We start from the raw sequence: 21,981 nt of genomic DNA on the forward strand, positions 1-21,981 counted from the left end.
AAAAGGAAGTTAACAGCTTACTACACTAAGTTTTCACCTGGTAATATTCTCATCCACAAATAGGGTATTTCTAAACATTTCCATTATTCTCCTTATCCTTCTCTACACTATTTCTGTCAATAACATCAACATTTTAAAGCATCATCCATAGGTTCCAAACCAGAACCATCTTTGCCTCTCCTCTTTCACTTATAATTTCCCACCGCAATGTCTGACCTTATGTTGCCTTATTCAATGATGCTTTCACTGTAGCTTTCACAAATGACCTCTCTTCTTTCTTCCCAATGGGGTCAACCCACCCCAATTTATTTTCAGACTATTCTAATGTCCATCTCATGTTCTTTCTGCTCAATAGGCTAATTCCCTGTTAAAAAAAAAAAAAAAAAACCTCAAGAAAAAGTTCTATGTGACCTCTATTATTTGTAGAAATGCTATTGATAATGAAAACTTTAAAATATTGCTTCCAGATCTATTTTAATTTTTCTGAATGGCAATAATTTTATTGTCTGTTACACTTGTTGTTTCATCTTATGCCTCTTTGGTTTGCTTTTTAAATAGTTTTTTTTTTTTTTTCTCAATTTGTCTATAATCATCAGTGATTATATTTCCTTTATATTCCCCTAAATTTGGTTTGATAAGTAAATGCATAAAATCATCATATATTCATCTATGATTCAGTTTCCTCATTTTAAAATGAGGGCAGCAATAGTACTTATCTAATAGTTATATGGCAAGGGTTAAGTGAGTTAATATATGTAAACCATTAAAATAATACATGGTGCCTGGTACAGGCTTAATAAATGTTAGCTATAGCTATTATTATTTTATTTGCTTTCCCATTAACTTACTATAATTTGGGTCTAGTTAGCATCTTATTTATTCCCTGTAAGTACAACCAATTGTGTGCGTGGATTTAAGGCACGGGTGGATTACTGGTGCTGGAACATTTGCCAATTAGAGCTAAAGATTCCAGTTACTCTATATACACATGTAACCCCATACTAAATTTGATTAGGGTCTTTTTTCAACTTAATGGACTAGAGACATGACTTATCTCAGAACAGTGTCTGGATAGCATAAAATAAGTAAAGAGACTTTTTCAAAGTTACCTGCATGAGAATAAATGAAGAACTTTGGATTTGGGAATATTTCCTTTGGTTTTGTTTGTTTGTTCTCATTTTTGTTTTACTTTTTGGCGAAATATGCCAGGTTCCTGTGGAAATATGGGAACTAAAGGGATAATTACCATTTCACAAAAATTGCCTACCACTTCCATCCAAGATGGAGCAATAGGCCCTGGATTAACTACCTGAAGCAACCAAGAGATTAATTAGTTATATGAAAGAATAATTTTCTAGACACTTGACATTAAGCAGTAAAGAGTAGAAATCCTTGGGAGGCAGTAAACAAACCAAGTGAGGTGTACTACTGTCACCAACAATGGTATGAACCAACCTTGTGCCTTGAAAAAGTTCCCAGGATATATCATAGATAGAGGGAACCCAGGTGGAACCTGGTGAGCCCCATGAGTTGAGACAGGGCTGAGGATCCTGGGAGTCAAAGAGCTAGGTGTTTATAGATTGTAGTACAAGCATAAGAGATCTGCAAATGATGTTGAGTGTCCATCCAGTGTTTAGCTGAATAGTAATCAGACCAGAGCAGTGTCCTGTCCATCTAGTCAGGGATCACAATTATCCCTTTGTTCAGTGTATCCATGCTGTATATGTTACCTGCTCATTAATCACTTAGTAGCCATCTTGGTTATAGATTAACTATAAAAGTATTGCAATACTTGTGTTTAAGTAATCCTTACAGTAGTTGAGCACAACATTACTATGCCTATGTTATTTGCCTTACTTCATCTCATATAGGCATCGTGTCATCTCACATCACAAGAATGGGATTGTAATACAATCAGTTATTTTAAGAGAGGAGCTACAGTCACAAAGCTTTTATTAAAGTATATTGTTATAATTCTATTTTATTCTTTGTCATTATTGTTAATCTCTTACTGTGCCTAATTTATAAAAAGCTTCACTGGAGGTATGCATGTATAGGAAAAAATAGTGTATATAATATGTGTGTGTGTATGTTTATATATGTGCATACATACATACATAGAGGGTTTTAGACATTCACTGAGAGTCTTGGAATATATTCTGAAAATAAGATTGTGCTATGTATTTATGAGCATTGAAACTGTGCTTAAATAATTCACCTAGTGTATACTCTTTAGTGAAAAGCTGAAATTTTATTCTGTAAATGTCATAGTTTATTTTTGTCACTATGATATGGCCCAGTGTATAGATTTATGCTGTTATATTGGTCCTACATCCTTACAAATAAATTGACTTAACATAAAAGAAAAGATTCTAAAGTGATAACATTCGAACTTTATATGGGAATGGCCAAATTGTTCAGTTAATTCAGCTCAATAGTGTCAAGTTATTACCTTTAACTAGGAGATAGACCTGTCTTAAGTTTATGTTTTAGTAAAATTTGTGTTTGGTCATTTCTTAAATATAGATGTTAAGTGGCATAAATGCTGAAAAGTCAGAAAATTGAGGTTCTATTTAAATAGACTAATGAGGATCAGTATAAAATAAAAACTTTATATCATTCATGCTGTTGTAATATGGCCATGGATGCCCTCTTTATGGTAGGTGTTCTAGTGCGGATTCTTTTGTAAGCTACCTTTGTGGGTCCATCATACTCCTGTGGATCTTGTTCTATGAAATATACTCTTACCTGTTCCAGCCTCCTTCCCCTCCTACTCCCAGGAGTGCATCACATCTTCTTATTATAGAAGTTCTCGCACTCTAAAAAATTGTTTGATTGTTTGTTTGTTTTTAAGTGCAATAATTTTAAGATGACTCAAGCTTGGCTTCCTTTCAAGCCATCCATGTAGCCCAATGGAAAATCACACAGTGTAAGCTGCTTCAGTTGGGTGGTTGGTGCACTTTCTCTTCCCTTCTCATCCCTTCCTTTCCCCCTCTTTTATTTACTTACTTACTTATTTTTTTTCCATTAAGGATTACTCTAGGTAGCCTCAGACTTCCAGAATTTCTCAAGAAAAACGTCAGTCTCTACATTGATGTAGGTCCCTTTACAGTCCAAGCTCTAAAGTATTCTTCCACTGTGCTCCAGACAGACCAGTGGGAACCCAGAGATATGCCTTTGCACATCAGCACTGTGGAAAGCACAAAGCACCAGCCAGTCTCTTTTGGCTGGCACTGGCACTCCCATTCATTGGTTCTTTTGGAGTCTCCTTCTCACCACCTTCAACACTCTGATAGATTTGTTTACCTGAAACACAACACTAGATACCATGCCTATAAAACAGCACTACTAAAAATCCCTTATTTAGTGAACTGTCTTCTAATAGACTTTTTAATAGAGTGGTTTGGTTTTTAGGGATAAAGATAACAGGACTGGCAACGTCTTAGTAAACCTTAGAAGGAGTGTCTGACAATCCTTTGGAGCTATGTTTAGAATAATGCCTTATTTGTGTCTTATTTTTCTTACTTTTGATTCTTCAGGGAAGTCATGAGAAAACAGAATAATCTCCATTCAGCATCTGTTCATAACGCTTTTCATTATTTTAAATTTTTTCTCCACTGTATCATTTTTTCATAATCATTTTAGACGATGTTTAGAAATTTATTGTTTTACTCATTTAAAATGTTCATTTAAGAAAAAGGAATAAATGAATGTTTTGACATACCCCCATTTTTCAAAGTGAGGTAGAATAACCAGAATTATAAAAATAGAGTATGACTTGGTCACAACAAATTATTCATGCTTGTCAGTAGAGGAAACACTAGAAAAACACTAAGCGCAATGATAGCGAATGATGTGATGTTAACCTCTGTGCTTGAATAGTAGCTGACCTTGAATGAATAAATTTGGTGTTGGATACTGGAAACCACTAAGTGTGTAATAGAATTTTGTCATTGATTGAAAACATAGCTGCATTGTTTTATAGCTTTCCTCATTAAGAGATGATGCTATATCTCCACCCATTAAATCTATGCTTGCCTTGTGCCTTGCTTTGACTCATTGCATGTGGCAGAAGTGACACTGTGTGAGTTCTAGAAACTAAGCTTCAAGAGGCTTTGTGCTTTTACTTTTGCCTTCTTGGAACACTACCCCCTAAAGAAGACAATCTGTCCTACAGAATGATGACAGGTCACATGGAAGAGATACAAGGTATTCCAACCAGCAGGCAGTGTTAAGTGCCAGACATGTTCACAGGAGTGAACTCAGGTAAAACCAAAAGACAAACTGACCAACCAACTGACAGAATCATAGTCAATGATAAATCATAATCATTTTCAAGGTAGTTTGTTGCATAGCAGTGGATAACCTAAAAAAGAAAAAATAATTCCAGATTACCTAGTCTTATAATGTAAGTTTTAAATATACATTCTTTTATGTGGTAGAAAATACATTGTCTTAGATTCAGGAGATTTGTGTAAGAATTATTAGGAAGTGAGTAGTCTTGGATAAGTCACAACCCCTGTGGGCCAAATTTCTCAACTCTTCATAATTCTGTATTCAGTTCAGACACCAGGTTCCTTCTGATTCTTTTTCTATCTGAAATGACTGAATCATTCTCCCCAAGAGATAAAAAGAAAGTCAGAACAGCTAACATTTCTCTGGCTAGGCGTTGTCCAAGAATTCAAATTTTCACAGCCTGTCAATCAGTGATCTTGATGAGTGTACATAGGGTGTGAGAAGGCTAGAATTTCTGTACATGTAAACAAAACATTCAGTTGTACATCAGAAAATTGTAGATCAGAACACTGTCTCAGAAAAATAGGTAATCAAGACCAACCCATATGTATTTAAAGTTAGTGGTGGTTCAAGAGGAGCCTACATTGGATTCTTACGACAAGCATCATAATCATTGACCCTGGTGCTATAACATGGTCAGAGACCCTTTTATGTGACCCTCAGTTCTACTGGAAACACTCATTAGAGGACAGAACGAGTGGTTTTTCTAGTATCTATTCACAACCTATATACTTCATTATTTTATACATTAGCCAAATTTGAGTACCAGATACTCTTCCTTTCCATGGAGTTAGCTGTCTGGTGTGAAGGTAGATATTGAAATCAAGCAAATTACAATATTGTGCAAGTGTTATACTAGAGGTGGACAGAATGCTATGTAAGCTCATAGAAGGGATTAATAAACTCTGGGATTTTAAAGTAAAACTTGCCAAAAATATGATATTTAAGATTAGTCTTAAAGATTGATTTTGACCTTGGTTAAGTGGAGGAAGGGGATATACAGCATCCAGCCAATCATTCCATGCTCATGGGGGAAGTTAATCAGATTAAGTGTATTTGACACAAAATAAAGTCAGATGTGTGGATTCTATTACGATTTTCACTGTCAAACTAAATGTATTTTCAAATAGTATAGATTTCTAGTCTTAAATATTATTAAAATGTCTTGGCCTCATTAGTCCTGTGGATTTTAGGTAACATTGAAAACTATTAAAATGTTAAATATAAATGTTTAATGAATTTAAAATATCTTTGTGGTTGCCATTAAGAAAATCTAATATCTTTATTTTTGTATCATGAGGGATTACTCATGGTAACTAGGCAGGCTCTAGGTATAAACTTTATATACAAATTCTTAAATAACATTTAATATGTAGGTCTCAAAATAGCTAAGCCAATTTTAATTTTGCTAATTCCCCTAACGTCACATCTTTGCCTAAATGTTTTAGCTCAGGTAGAAGAAGAAATATATATACATTTTTGAATAATATAAATTTATATCCATGGAAATTGTTTAGTTATGGGAACTCATTCAGTGTTTATAGTTTAAAGTATTTTTGGACATATCATATTCATTGACACTTTGAATGTATTCAACTTCAGCAAAAGAGATTGTCAGATTTTAATTATAATTTTCCATTATAAAATACTCTAAAATTCTCAAACTTTCTTTTCTTTACTAAGAATCAGTGAGCTGGAAATTGCATGAACAAGACAGGTACGTATGTTCAGATTCTCAGCCTTACATTGTCATGCCCCATTAACAACTTCAGAGAGCTCACTGAATTTTTTTAAATTAAGTTTCCAGTACACTTTTCATATTAGTCAAACTGCCCCTCAAGTGAATCATTCAAATTGTTCATGCAAGTCAAAAATTGATCTTCTATGTTAGGAACCATATATACATAAGAAACTTTGAGCATACTTTGAATCAAAACTATTTTTAAGGTCAAGAAATGATTATGTTTCTCTTTTTCTAATTATACGATTTATAAACTGAATTGTGTCTTCCTTTTCACCCACTTGTATTCTCTTTTTTACATTTTTTCTATATTTTATTCTCTGACTCATTCACATACATACACACACACACACACACACACACACGTTCAAAATTTTAAAATACCTTTTAGTCAATTATCTTCTAAAATGTGTAATATATTTTAAAAACATTTATTGGATAGAATGTATATTTATAAAATTATATAATAAGAAACAAACGACTTGGAATTCAATATTCTAACTAGTTTTCATATTAGAAAACATTCTCTGTTAAATGTCAACAGCATTAAACCATTTTATATAGAAATATAACATCAAAATATTCTAAAACAGATGAAAAACATTGTGAGGAGCTGAGAATTTAAAGCCACATTAATTCTAACACATATATTATTGTATATACAATACTTATATATAACTATACCCATGTGTATATTACATGTATAACATATATTACATACAAAATTCATATTCATGACCACAGGTAACATATTACACATATAATACACATATATGACTATATAAAACCACATATAGCTATATAATAAGGGGAGGAAATGAGGCGGTTAAAGGAGTGTCTAAAAATTCAGAAAATGCTAAAAATTATTAGCAATGTATAGCTGGTTAGCTCGGCTATATTTCAAAGCCCTTCTTGATGAGTTTCGAATGGAGTGAATGTAGTTCTGTCTCTCCACACCTATCTCCATGAATGAACATGTCTGATTTTTCATTTTAAAAATGAAGCAAAACTAAAAAAAAACGAACAAAAAAAAGTGCTATTGGAAATCTCTGTAACATACTTTTGTATATAGAGTGAGATGGTTACGGCCTATTTAGAATACTTTAATATTAGACATCTAAGATATTTTTTATCATTCAGCTTTCATTCATAACACTTGATCAAAACAGGCCAGTCATTTCTTTATTCACATTTTTTTTTTCTGGGAATTTTTCTTCTCCTAGCCATAGGCCAAAATTCAATTTTACTTACTAAGGACATTCACTTTCCGAAGATTCAGAATCATAATTTACATTATTCCCAAATTATTTAATGCACACCTCCTTCACCAGTTACCCAAATGGCAGTTGGTAGGAAGAGGTAAAAAGAGAAGTCAAAATAAGAAGAAATTTTTTACCATTGAAACTATTTTTTAAATGCTTTCTTTATCCAAAGCCTCATTTGTTTTCTATGTTTTCTTTAATTTACAAATTGATTGAACATAAAAAATAATATATTCTAGAAAACCAATTTTATTATAGCAGACAAAAATTATTGAAATCAGATATTTTCCAATTGTAAGACCACTTAATTATTGTTAGGTGAGGTAGAAAGAAAGAATTTTCATCCTTTAAACACATTTTTATTCTTTGGGACTGACCATGATGTTTCTAAATTTCAAATAAAAAAAATTGCTCCCTATATCCTCTATATGAAATTTCTTTTGGAAAGGAATTTGTTTTTGTTTTAAATGCAGCCATCCCTTAGTATCTGAGAAGGTTTGTTCTAGGACCCCCAAAGAATATCAAAATCCTCAGATGCTAAAGTCTCTTAAATAAAATGGCATAGTATTTGCATATATGTGCACACATCCTCTCATATACTTTATTTAAATCACCTCTAAATTATTTATAATACCTAATACAATGCAAATGTTATGTAAATAGTTGTTATACTGTATTGTTTAGTGATAGTAACCAAAAAAAGTAAGTCCGTACATGTTCTGTACAGACACAACCATCATAGGCCTAACTGTATAGTACATGTCAGAAACAATGTAGTGGTTTTTTGATTATTTTCTATCCATAGTTTGTTGAGTTCACAGTTGCAGAACCCAGTGATACGGAGGACCAACTGTATAAATATTTACTGGTTTAAACATTCTGTTTTTCTTTATGGACAAGAAGTCTGAGTGGAGAAAGAAAAAGGAAAGGCTAAAATTTCTTCTTTGGGCTATAAATTATAGAAATAAATTCACTACATAACAAGTGAACACCATACTATTCCTCAAGTCTAAACATTTAGTGTTTTCCAAAGAACATGTATGATAAGGAAATCAGAGAGTTATATACAACTGTATGGCCTGAAAACTGTAATGCCAACTTTGACCAAGGAGAGGAGTATTAAAATTACTGTCACTTGCAGATTATCTTGATGACAGTAGCCACTATTATTGTCAACCGCTTCAATACAAAATGAGCCATAATCTAAAATCTTTTAATAATGGAAACTCTAGTGCCCCAAATAAAAAGCACTCAGCAAAAGTATCACTGTGAAGCTTCAAGAATAATTGTATCTTATTCCTAATTATTATGCTTAAAAATGTAGCTCTCTACACATTGCACTCATTAGAGCCACGTGCTGTAGCTAAACAATAGGTAAAGAAAATAGCAAAGGACTTATTTTCTCACGTCATAATATTTACACACTTCTTGTTGACACATGATACACTAATTAATCATCAGAATTACAGATCATTGTCTGCTGCCTGGACTGTTTTGATACCTGCTCTTGATATGTTCCTGTCAGGAAGAAAACAAAATATCAACAAATGTCAAAGGAAACAATTTTTTTCAGATGTTTCAGTTGCCATTTGATATATCCCTATGCTTTAGAGAAGGGAAATTATGGTAGAGTATAGCAACATCTTTTGAAGAAAAATAAGGGTAGAGAAAGTCAGAAAATGAGAGGAAAGGATAGAAAATGGAAGAGAGGAGAGAGGGAAGAAAATAAAGAAGGGATAAAAATAAGAAAAAAACCTATTATTACTATATCACAAATGTTTGCAAGATATATCTTCTACCATTATAAAAAGATTATCTCATCATTCAGAGATTGTAATCTTATTTTCCTCTTTGATTACCTTTGATCAGCCATTAGTCATCAGGACAATATTTAATTTTAATAGTTTCCAATCTATACCTTCTGTGTAGTAACTAGGTTGCCACCTATAGAACAGTATGTTTTCAAACCAGTGTTTTCAGCTGGCTGTTAAATTACACAAAAGATCTGGCCAAAGGAAAGAAAGTGACAGATTGACAGATCTTTATAGTCCGTACTATTGTATTTTTTTATTTTGAAAACAGATTGACTTCAGTCTCCTCTTTTTAATTTTTTTCTTACTCTCCTTTAATATTACAAAATCAATGCCACTTTGTTCTCCTTGCCTCTCTTTCTACGGTTTTACATATTTACATTTAGTATAGATTTATAAAGAATGTTTTACTTTTTAAAAATTACATTATGAAAGGGGTTGCCATGTTCAAAGATTCCAAAATTTCATCAGGAGAAAGAGGTGCATTTTAGGTAAGTCACATGTCTTCCCTAGAATTTCTGAGTCCCTGTCATAAAGGTAACCACTTTCCAATAAAAGGTCACTCACTGATCAATTACAATCATGAGATTATAGCTAATCCCATTAGATTATAGCTAATCCCAGCGCTTGCTTGTCAACAGTCCCTTTGTAGCTAGCACCAAGGATATACCTCCTAAATTACTTTATACATACCTTCTTTATCTGTGCCCCAGAACATAGAAACAATAGTCCTATTGTTGAAATAAAGACAACTTCAGTATCACACAAACCTATCTGAGAAGAAAAAAATGGCAATAGTATTTGCTTCATCTGCTTGAGGGAGTCCTTGTCAAAAATTCAGAAACCAATATAATCTGTACATTGTTCTGTCTTTATCAGTGAATTCAAAGAATATGTTGCTGCATTTTCTGTTTATTGACAAAACCTGATTATAAAAGAGCTAGTAAACACTAGAATGATTTTAGAGTAGAGAGCCTAATTACTTCCATTACATTTTCTCCCCACTTGGGCACTGCAGGAATCATATTCAGCTCTACATTATTTGGAAGTGATAAAGTACTCAATGCTATAATGTCTGTAGAACACTATGGATTATCACCATCATTATTCAAATATTTTGGTCTCTATGACACATAGATAAACCTCCAAGAAAATCAGTAAACCGGAAAGGCTTTTTTATTGTGTCCCCCAAATTAAAGCATATTGTTAACATTTTAAACTATGTAAATAAAGGAAATTTGACAAGTTTTAAAAAATAGCATAATTTTAGCAAGTTTAAGCAGATACTGCGTAAATTCACTGGATAAAATGCCAATGCCCTTTAAATTGTACTTTTTGAAGGAATTTATGGCAGTTATATTGATGAGATTATACTATTGCCTGAGGCAGCAGTCCCCAACCTTTTTGGCACCAGGGACCAGTGCTCCTATGAGAATCTACTGCCTAATAATCTAGGGTGGAGCCCAGGCAATGATGGTGATGCTAGCACTGGGGAGCAGCTACAAATACAGATGAAGCTTCGCTGGCTGGCCAGCTGCTCACCTCCTGCTGTGCAGCCTGGTTCCCAACAGGACACAGATTGGTACCCATCTGCAGCCTAGGGATTGGAGACCCCTGGCTTAAGACACCATTGTCCAAGCCATAAAATATATTTTTTTCTTAAACATTTACATTATGTATATGTTTTCTGACATTTAAAAAAGGCCTCCAATCATGAAAGTATATGAAAACATACTATTTTGGAGTTGTTTCACAGAAAAAAAAAATTCTCTAAGTATTGAATTCTAATTCAATTATAAATTAATCTGACTTACTGAAGACAATTAAATTTGACATCCATTCTATTACAATTATTTGTTAGTTTTTATTGCATTTGAATGCAGCTTACTGTAGTAATTTCATTAAAATTAAATTTTAAATTAGAAAAATGCATTCTCCACCTACAAATTTTATTATTTACTTCTTAAGGAACACTTTTTATATACATTCAGACCAAAGCTTTGCTAAAGGTTTTTTTTTTTTTTTTTTTCTTTAGCTTAGATTCAAATAAAGTGTTAAGGACAAACTTCATTAGACATTAAAACTATTCACCGTGAGTATTTCTTGTCATAACATATTATTTTTGTGATTCTTGATTATTTAAACACAGATTCCTTAGGTACTTTTGAAACAGTACCACTAGGGTTGTAAATGGTAGTCAAAGGCAGAACATACTGAATGGAAGAGAATCCAATTTCATACTTTTGTCCCAGGCAGTTGTAGCAAGACCATATTTAGATTAAGGCAATTTCTTTTTCTACTCTGATGCACACAACCTTTTAAAATGCTTGCAACAGAGATATAGGCTTCTATGTGAATTGCAAATGACCTTTTAAGGCTTTAGACTATTGCTTATATGTCTTAAGTCATTATGAAGTTTCACAGAACGAAAACTTTTTATTTTCCAATGTTCTTTATTTACATTTACATTCGTGTATTACTTTGCATATCTAACATTCACATAGGCACATGTAAATTCGCATGTTCATTACCTCTTAAGAATATAAATATGTTCATGAATCAAACTACAAAGTATTATTCAGAGTGATTTGGCTGCCCAACAGAAATCCTCTAACTCTGAAATCACCCACATAAGGTCTCTTCAAAAGATCATAGCCAGATACCAATAGCAACTGAGATAGCAACTGAGAGACCTAGAGCCTAGTTAACAACTGCCTGGTGGAAGTAACAGACAAGCTCATAGGTTTTGATTATGATTCAAGAAAGGATACATTTTATCCTAGGTAGAACAAGGGGGTATAAAATTTGAACAGCTGAAATGAAGACTTTTCCCTTTTGCCAAGAACAAAACATAAAAGTCATTTTTAAAGTCTCATAGAAATGTTTATAGATCTATTTAAAAATGTGGATGTTCTTGAATAGTATCTTAATATTGAATTATCAAGAGGTAGACTTTACAATTTCCACACATCATAACTATTAATATTTAGATGAAATAAAGTAGTCATTGCATTAATTAAAAATATTTTAAACTCTGTAACTTCTGTATTTTAAGCTGAAAGCATAGTATCCTACATGTGTGATGCTAAATCCAAAAAAGAATGCACAAATCTTAAATCATATATTTTATGACAAGTCATTTCATCTCAATTACATTTGCCAGTAATGGAGAATTTTATTTTAAAATGTGAGCAATTAATCTATATTAATACATTTTAGTAAAGGAGCTGACAAAGCACAAAAATCAGAAGTGCTATATTAGGAAAAATATTTTTTATGAAAAATAGAAAACATTGTGCTCATCACTGATAAAACCATTTTAAATATATCATCTCATTTATTAACATCAAAAACCCTATGAGAGAAGTATTATTATTATCATTTCCTTATTACCAATGAAGAAACCGACATAAATAAAGGTTATATAACTATTCTTGTGGTTAGTAAATAGCAGTGTATTTGAATACAGGCACCTATTGCCAGCATCCGTTATCCTTACTTCTGCACAAGGTTTATCCTGAAAAAGGTCACATGAAAGCATACAGGGAAAAAAGAGGAGTGGGGGAGGAGGAGTATATGCAAGACCATAAAAGACAAAGGACTGTCAACTTTTCTTTGAAAAGGAGGTAAATGATTAAGTGATGAAACACAGATATTGTACAGAGGGGTTCTGATGGTCAAGGTTGATGAAAGCATGGCCTCAATCACCTATGAGATTATTATCTGAAAAAAGAATAAGACAAATGGAGAATCCAGGGTCCCTGATTTTACATTTAGGTACTGTCAGAAAAGATTTGAAATAGCCACTATGGGGAATACAATTGGGAGAAAACAAGAAATATGTACAAGAACAGCTGAGAGGCAGTGAGGACTTAGTTGTCATATTATGACAAAAAAAGTGCAGTAAGGAAATAAGGATGCATTAAGAAAATAGATGTGACTGAAGTTCTGGGTGACCAACCATTAAACGACAGGTATTTGAGGGGTTAGGAATGCTTTAAAAAATTTAGGAATCAATGGTTTTAATAGTGAAAATAGGCTTTATTAATATTTAGTAATAGGAGGTATAAAATTAGATCTTGCTATCTGAGTCTTTTTGAAAGAATCATAAGGAAATTTAATCAAAGAACTTAGACATCAAAGTACACAATTTGCTATTAATGTGGATGATATACAAACAGTACTATGACATAATATGGAAGAAAGAGAAATAGAGATCAAAATGCTGTGGTCACTAAGGGAGGAAGGGGGACACTGCAGAAGTTATGGGAAGTCGTGATACAGATGAAGAGAAAGCTGAGTGAGATATTCACACTACTCCATATTTGAAACTGGGACTTGAAAACACTGATTTTTTTTTTTTTTTGAGTAAATAAACAGAACAGTGATATGGAATTGGTGAACAGGGCCCAGGCTCATTTTCTTTTTCTTTTGGAAAATCACAGGCTGTAAGAAAGGTAAAGCTTTCCTTGGGGCAGGCTTTGTGGGAAGGTGCTATTTTGGAAGAGATTGTAGTTTCCAACAAGAAAGTTTGATAAAATAGACAATGGGAAGAATATCTCTGGGAAAGAAATGTTGTTCTCCTAGGGTAGGAAATGAAGTGGAGAGAATTTGCTTATGACAAAAAGTTTTCTGGTTTGTGGCAGAGAAAAGAGGTGGAGAGATTCATCATGGCAGAAATGACAGTTTAGGGAAAGAGCAAAGGGCAAGAATTGTTTTAGTTTAGCCGATAGTGAACAAGTACAAGTAGAAGTTGGGAGGTGGCTGAGAAATAAACAGGAGAAAAATGACCCAGCTAAAATGTGTTCATGCAAAAAGGTGAAGTGCAAGTGGTTTCTGTTTAACAGAAATAGTTGAGTTCCAGAAATAGTTGAGATTTTGGAGACGCAGAAAAAGTGTAGAGTGGCATTTTGGAGAAGGCTAGAACAATAGCCCTGGGACATATGAAGTTACCTCAAGATATTTGAGTAGGGAGAGGAAAGCTGGCTAATGATTCAGTGAGCCATAGAACCTGTATTTCCTAGGCACCCGAAGAGCAATATTAGCCAGTAGTAATTTTAGAATTCTTTGAAATTGTCTTTAACTTTCATTAGTGTTTTAAATATTTTAGGTCTAGGGGACCTTCTGATGTTTATGCTCTAAAAACTTTATTTGTCCCCAAAATAGTCAGTGGCACTGTATTTTATTATATGTTATATCAGTAAATTTGACTCCATGATAAAAAATTTGCTACACAAATGCTTTTTGACCTTTTGCCTCACACCATATGTAATCCTATATAGATGTAGTTTCATACAACTACAAAAGAAAATGTATTTTGAGCAACATTATTTCCCACATTTTATTTCCCCCCTGTAAAACATTAAAGGAGAAATTTTTCATCATTCGTTCAATTTTTTCATGTGGGTTGTTTCTATGTTTGCCCCCAAGGCTCTTTAAAGATTTTTTTCCTCTGTCTCAGTTAATCTTTTGAAATTCTATGATTTCTGTCATCTAACTCATGTCTACATGACAGCAAGCAAATGTTTTAGCAGAAATAATTGGTTCCTAGAGGAATGGGAAGCAGAATCCATTGCCCAAACAGAATGATTAAAGTAGTTCATTGCATTTGGAAAAATTGAAGGGAATGTTTCTGAACAAAATATTTTTATAACATTCCAAATGTCAAAATATCAGATAATCTTAAATGAAGCTAAAAAAAATAAATTATGGACATTGTGATGAGCTCCTTGGGACAGCCCACATCTAATTCTCCACTAAAATGATCTCTAGAACTGGAGACACCTACCCATCTCTCTCCCATTCCATATCTTCCTTTATGATCCCCAGTGCTAAACTCTGCCTCAGAGCCTGAATTAACATTTTAAATTTAGTAAGAACAAATATCATGAATTCTCCATTATTTTGACAGGATTGAAATTGCTCTGGTGATTCATTAATCAACTTATCAAATACAGAACGGGATAGTGAATATACTAATTGAAAGTCAAGAAATAGAGCTTAATTGTTTAATGTCAGAAGCTCAGGGACAGATTTCAGGTAATTGCCAGGAAGCCTATTCACATGAGTTTTAATAAATAAGCACTTGATATAGGTTAAACTAAAGACACTTTCTAATTATTTGTAAAGGACTTCTCAGGCACACATTTCAATTTGGATTAGATAAGTAACTTAAATAACATGATGTCCCAATTGTGAATAAAATTTTAATTGAAGTTTAGTACAAAACTACAGAAGTGAAAACAAGTTACATGTATGCAAAAAAGAAAAGAAATTGCCCTGTTAAAAACATACTTTAAAAACAAATTATATTCTCCAAAGAAAGCAGTGCCTATTACCTAGTTTGAAGACACCATTTGTTTTAATATATACTTTACAGCAACTATTTATTGTTATGTTGGTTGCACACACACACAAAAGATCATAATGTCTCAAAACTTTTCAAACTGAACAGACAATTTAAACATTTTAGTCTTAATTTAGAGAGACCTTACTCTCTATTAAAACACATAAAAATGGCCTACATATGTTAAGGGGATTTTTCATACTTTGATTTTTTTTTTTTTTTTCCTTAGCTGTAAGTCTAGGAAATGAAAGGCCTGGAGAACTTTGAAGTTAAGGAAGTAGTTTTAAAATACAAAATCCTAAATGACTTCTGTAGTCACTTCTATTGAGAATAACTTCCATGAAGTTCTGCTTTCTGTGAAGTTGCATATTTCTATGGATTGTACCATCCTCTTAGCAATTGAGATTCAAAACCTTGGCATAATTTCGAGTGTGTGTATCTTTTATATTAATAGACTTTATTTTTTTAAAGCAGTTTTAGGTTTATAGCAGTGTTGATCAAAAGGTCCAGAGATTTTTTTATACCTTCTGCCCCACTCATGCATAACCTCCCCTTTTATCAACACTCCCTGAGAGAGTAGTACATTTGTTACAACTGATGAACCTACCTTAACACGTTATTATTCCATATGTGTACTTTATTATAGGATTCACTCATGGTGTTGTACATAATATGGATTTGGACAAATTTGTAATGACATGTATCCACCATTATATCATGTAGAGTGATTTCACTGCCCTAAAAATTCTGTATTTCACTTATTCATTACTTCTTGCCCCCAGCCCCTAGAAAATATTGATCTTTTTACTGTCTGCACAGTGTGTCCTTTTTCCGAATGTTATAATGTCGGAACCTTAGAATATGTAACCTGTTCAAATTGGCTTCTTTCATTTATTCATTTTCTTCCATTTTTTAAAATAATTTGATAATGTGTTTATTTGTAGCTCTGAGTAATATTCCATGTACGTAGGTACCACGGTTTATCTCTTCACCCACTGAAGGACATCTTGGTTGCTCCCAAGTTTTGCCAATTCTGAATCAAACCATAAAAAACTATTGCCCCCATGAATAGAGGTTTCATGGGGGCAATAGTTTTTACCTCCTTTGGTTCAAATACCAAGAATCCTATTTGCTGGATAATTGGCATCATTTTCTTAATTTAGTTTGTTTTTAAATGTTGAGTGAAAAAACCAAATGTAGATTATTTGTGTATATTGCAAATATCAAATATTACAAGTGCACATATAGATATATAAGTTAAATACATCAAACTCATGATGATAATTGTGACTAGGAGGGTGGCAAATAACGCAAACTAGTTTTACGTTTACTTACTTATTTAAAGAAGATTAAAAATAAAGTTAAATTTTTAAAGGTAAGTTCTGTGTAGTATGAATATAGACATGTAATACATTATTTTATATCTTTCTGCTTTTTAAAATCATTTCCCCACATCCAAGACAATGATGTCAAAGAATAAAAAACAGAAAAGAGAACAAAAGAATGGGAAAAGGTAATTAACCCTAGATAGAGTTAGTACACAAAGTATACAGTAAAAGACCCTGTACAGTACAAATTATACAGTTGCTTCTCTGTCGTATGTTTGAGCTTTGACTAGTCTCACCATTTCTACTTCCCCTGTCCTATTTTCCAACTTTATTATCTCTTTTATCTGGGCAATGGCACAGACCCTGCCAATTTGTCACCTTGATTGTAAACTTTTCAAGCCAATGCAAGTTTAGCATGATGCTAAATTAAGCCCTTTTATATATTTTATGTCTCAATTTCAAAAAGAAAAAAAAAAGAATCTTAATTTTAACCAGATATTTAAGGTCTATTGTAATCTCTGGCATATGCTTTCCTTAAATCTTTTTGTTTTTCCCAACTCTACCTTTTTCAAAAATACTACATATTGCTATCCATATCCGTCCTCTGTTTTCTTCTCTGTTATTAGTTATCTATAGTCCTCAATAATGAATGCCTTTCCCTATGTCTCTATATTGTGTAAATCTAACCACTTTTTTATTTTAAGGTTTAAGGTTCTATTCAAATGTCATCTCATCTATAAAATCTTTTCCAATTTCAAATAATAAAAGTAATATCTTCATCTTCTGTTTTTGTGTAAAAATCAGTCTATATGTTTGGTGCTTATCAAGTTTCTGCTTTATAATTTCAAATAATAAAAGTAATATCTTCATCTTCTGTTTTTGTGTAAAAATCAGTCTATATGTTTGGTGCTTATCAAGTTTCTGCTTTATAATATAATTAACATATCTAACTTACCTTTTTTTCTAGCATGTAAGATTTTGGAGGATAGTGTCTATACATACGTGTGTGTGTGTGTCACTCAAAATGCACAGTGCAGTATGTTGTATTTATTGAGTAATCAAAAATATATATTAATTACCTATAGCTTTCAAGAAATGTTTCAGGATTTAGCCAAATGTGCTTCTCATAATGCCCTTTTTCCATGACAAGCAACACATAGAGTTCTGGTCAACAGCAAAGTCCATTGCCAATCACTAGAAATATATCAATGACAGTCAAATTGAAGAAATAGTTGGAAATTATCAACACTTTTTACTCAAAAGACTCTTCACCTCAATTCACATTTACCCATAGTGTCACTTAAGACTCTGCATCCCATGAATTGTGGTATGGTGCAACTTTTGCCAAGCCACAAAATCCAACCTATTCACATCTGGTTTTAGATAGTAGACACATTGTTTTCCCAGTAATTATGCCAATCCTATAATCTTTTCCGGTGTCCTTTGTAATTAAAAAAAATTGAAGACAGCTTTTGGAAATTAGACTTTTAGTCTACAAAGAGGAAACATGTGAGACTACCTACCAGTTGTCTATTGGCCTATCTACATGTATTTATAAGGTTATATTAAGAGTTATTTTATTTAAACATGAGGTCTCAGTTTCACTATCTGAGAAATAAAGCAACACTTAACTCATCCTTTTCAAGAACTGTGTTAGTATTACAGCTGTTTAACACAAAGAGTTTTGATTTTTGTATGGTACTATTTTGTATGTGATCAAGTTTTATCTCATAAGAACAATGTAAATTCACCAGTAATGATAATGACAAATGAGGAAGATCACAAACAGAGATTTTAATTGACATACCTGTATTCATTAGTTGTAGCAGGGTAAAGAGAAAATATTGCCTCATATCTAAACAACAGTCCTAGCATCCACTCATCTTTTACTTTATTTTCTTCTTGGTGTGTCGTCTTGTCATTAGAATATAAACACTTTAAGAGCAGAGATTATTTTTATCTTCCTCAAAGCACTATGCACATAAGATGATTCATTAATGATATCAAGCAGAAAAATGTGTGCTCAATATATTTCTCTCATATTATTTCCATTGACTAGGGAAGATAGATAAATGCTTCCTTGGCAGCTATCACAAAAATTACTCCTGACATTATGAAAAAATTTTATAAAAAGGATTTTATAAAAAGGCTTATATAATGATTTTTGTTTTTTTCTTAAAACATAAAATTATATATGAGTCTATGCAATATAAAATCAAAATCATCTTTATATCAAGCTGTTTTTGGTATATTCCATATAGTCATTTCTCTCCCTCTCTCTAATGTAATATATACATTAAATTTGAATCATAATAATATGCATGTCACTTTGCAGCCTACTTTTTTACTTGTTCACTTAATTTACAATCATTTCACATACTATTAATTACAGCAACATAACAAAAAGTATGTAAGGGTACCTATTGGAATATGGTTTCAGATTTGTATTTTTCTGATGGGTAATCAACCAGTCATTTCATTCTGTTTGGTTTAAGAGATGAATTTTTTACTTCCTAGTAGAATCATACAGCATTTTAGGCAAAAATCAGGTATTAATTTGAAGTATGGGATATACAATGCAAAATAAGTCTTCCAATGTTTTTAAATAATTAAATAGGATGATCAAAACAGGAAAAAGTTTTAAAAGTTATGAAGTAAAAGAGATTTGAAAAATATGTAATTATTTAAATTATAAATTCAGAAGTAAGCTATTTGAAACAACTCATGAGAAAATTAGTAAACTGTAAAAACTGAAGAAATTCACTAGATACATCTCCAAAACCAGTGTCAAAAAACAGAGGGTTTATAAAACTTGAAAGATGGTGACATCTAACATGCAGGAAAACAGATATTTTAGAATTAATGGCTAAACATTTTCTGTTGAGACATATATGCACACAAAATCATAAACAGAATGAATGCAAAAAGAACCAAAAAATAAATTCATATCTGGATGTATCATTTAAAAACTAAACACCAAAGTCCAAGAAAAGATGTTAAAAGTGCCTGGAGGCAAATACAAATTATGTAGTAAGAGTTAACTGTTAAGTTCATAATAACAGAAACAGAAGAAAGAAGACTGTAGATTTTTTTTTCAAAAATACCAAGAGAAAATATTTATTGAAAAAAATATTTAATTTTTTTTTTTTAATTAAGAGTAAAATACAGTTTTACTCATACCAGAATGTAGGAAAGTTTAACAGCGATAGATCTCATTAAGCAATCTTCAAAAGTATGTTTTTCAAAGGGTAAGAAAATAGTATAAAATGAAGTTCTGACACACAAGAAAAGTTTGGTAAGTATAAAATGGGGTAAAGCACTTAGATAAATCTAAGCCTATACTGACTTCAGAACATAGCTATAAGAATGAATAATATGTTAAAATGAGAGAAAAGAAAGAACTGCGACATTTGATTAAAATGCCGTGTAATCCAGGATAAAGAGCATTATCAAAGACAGAGCTCTCTATAGTACTTGAATTCCTTGAAAAGATATAAACATTAATAAATTTTATCCTTTATTAAATTATGTATGGGATTAAAATGGCAACAATAACTTTTAAAAGTCTATAAACAGAATGTGTACCTTACAGATGAATGTGAAAGTAATAGTATATAAAAAAACAACTTAGTGAATTATACTTCAATGTTTTTTTTTAAGTGTTTTCAAAAAAGCCAAAGTGAAAATATGATAAAAATCACACTTTGGGTTATACCTATGACAGAATAGCTGGTATCCAACTAACTGCCATCGAAGACAACTTTACCAAGGCGTATATTAGATAGAAGGATAGAACAAGATAATAGCATTTTAATTTGCTGTCTAAAATATATTTTATTTTTCTGAAGGATCTAAATATATTTTTAGACCCTAGATTTATTTTTTTTTTTTGTTTGTGAGTATCCAGTTATTCCAAAACTACTTGTTGAAAAGATTATTCTTTCTCATTATATTACCTTAGTCAATCACTTGACTGTATTTATGTGTGCCCATTTCCAGGGTCTCTGTTTATTCCCCTTGTTCTTATGCCAAAACCTCACAGTTTTGATTACTTTAGCTGTAGTATCAAGTCCTCTGCCTTTGTTTCCTTCACAATGTGTTGGCTACTCTGGGTCTTTTGCAAAACTATAAACTCTTAGAAGATAACATAGGAGAAAATCTAGATGACCATGGTTATGGCAATGACTTTTTAGATGTATAACATCAAAGGCACAATCCATGAAAGAAACAATGGTTATGATGAACTGTTAAAATTAAAAACTCCTATTCTATGAAAGACACGATTAAGAGAATGGAAAGAGAAGCTACAGACTAGGAGAAAATGTTTGCAAAAGACATATCTGATCAAGAACTATTATCTAAAATATGCGAAGAATTCTTAAAATTGAACAATAGGAAAACAAACAAACTGATTTAAAAAAAAAATGTGAAAGACCTGAACAGCCCTGTCACCAAAACAGATGTACAGATGGCAAGCCTATGAAAAGACATTCAACATATATCATCAAGGAAATGTAAATTAAAATGAGATGCCAATATACACCTATCAGAAATGGCCAAAATACAGAACACTGGCAACAGCAGATATGAGAATATAAAAGAACAGGAGCTCTAATTTGTCACTGATGAGAACTGTAGAATTTTGGCACATAATAAGCCAGTGTAAATCTTTGGACTAAGAAATGACCAAAATCTACCATGATTTCCAGCAGCAAAGACTTTGTTCCTAGTATGACCGGAGACCTCCTCTGCCCCACTCTCGCTGCCCATTATATGCCCACCTGAGAAAGCACAGCACTGCCAAGAGAATTTGCTGCTCCTTCTAGCCAACACCTGAGGATAGGTCTCTTGCCTCCCTTTTTTAGAGTATTTACCAAGCATAGCTTATAACTGTGAATATGTATCTCTTACAGCTCAAGTATCTTAAAGACCTCACAGCCATTCCTTTGAAATGTAATCATCAGGAAGGATAGAACCTCTGTCTCCCGGTCTCTGTGGGAGGATAGATTCCTCACTTTGATAATTGACAATTAGCAAACACTACTGGTCTAATCTCCTTTACACTGACCAACTATTTGCAATTTTTCACTTTTCTGTATCTACTGAGCCCTGCTCACCATGTCCACCTCTCATTCTCCCTTTAAAATGCCCACTCACTTCTGCACAAATAGGAACGGAGCTCAGCTCTTTACTGTCA

The sequence above is a fragment of the Rousettus aegyptiacus genome, unplaced genomic scaffold, assembly GCF_014176215.1.
Source record: "Rousettus aegyptiacus isolate mRouAeg1 unplaced genomic scaffold, mRouAeg1.p scaffold_m13_p_8, whole genome shotgun sequence".
Lineage (NCBI taxonomy): Eukaryota > Metazoa > Chordata > Mammalia > Chiroptera > Pteropodidae > Rousettus > Rousettus aegyptiacus.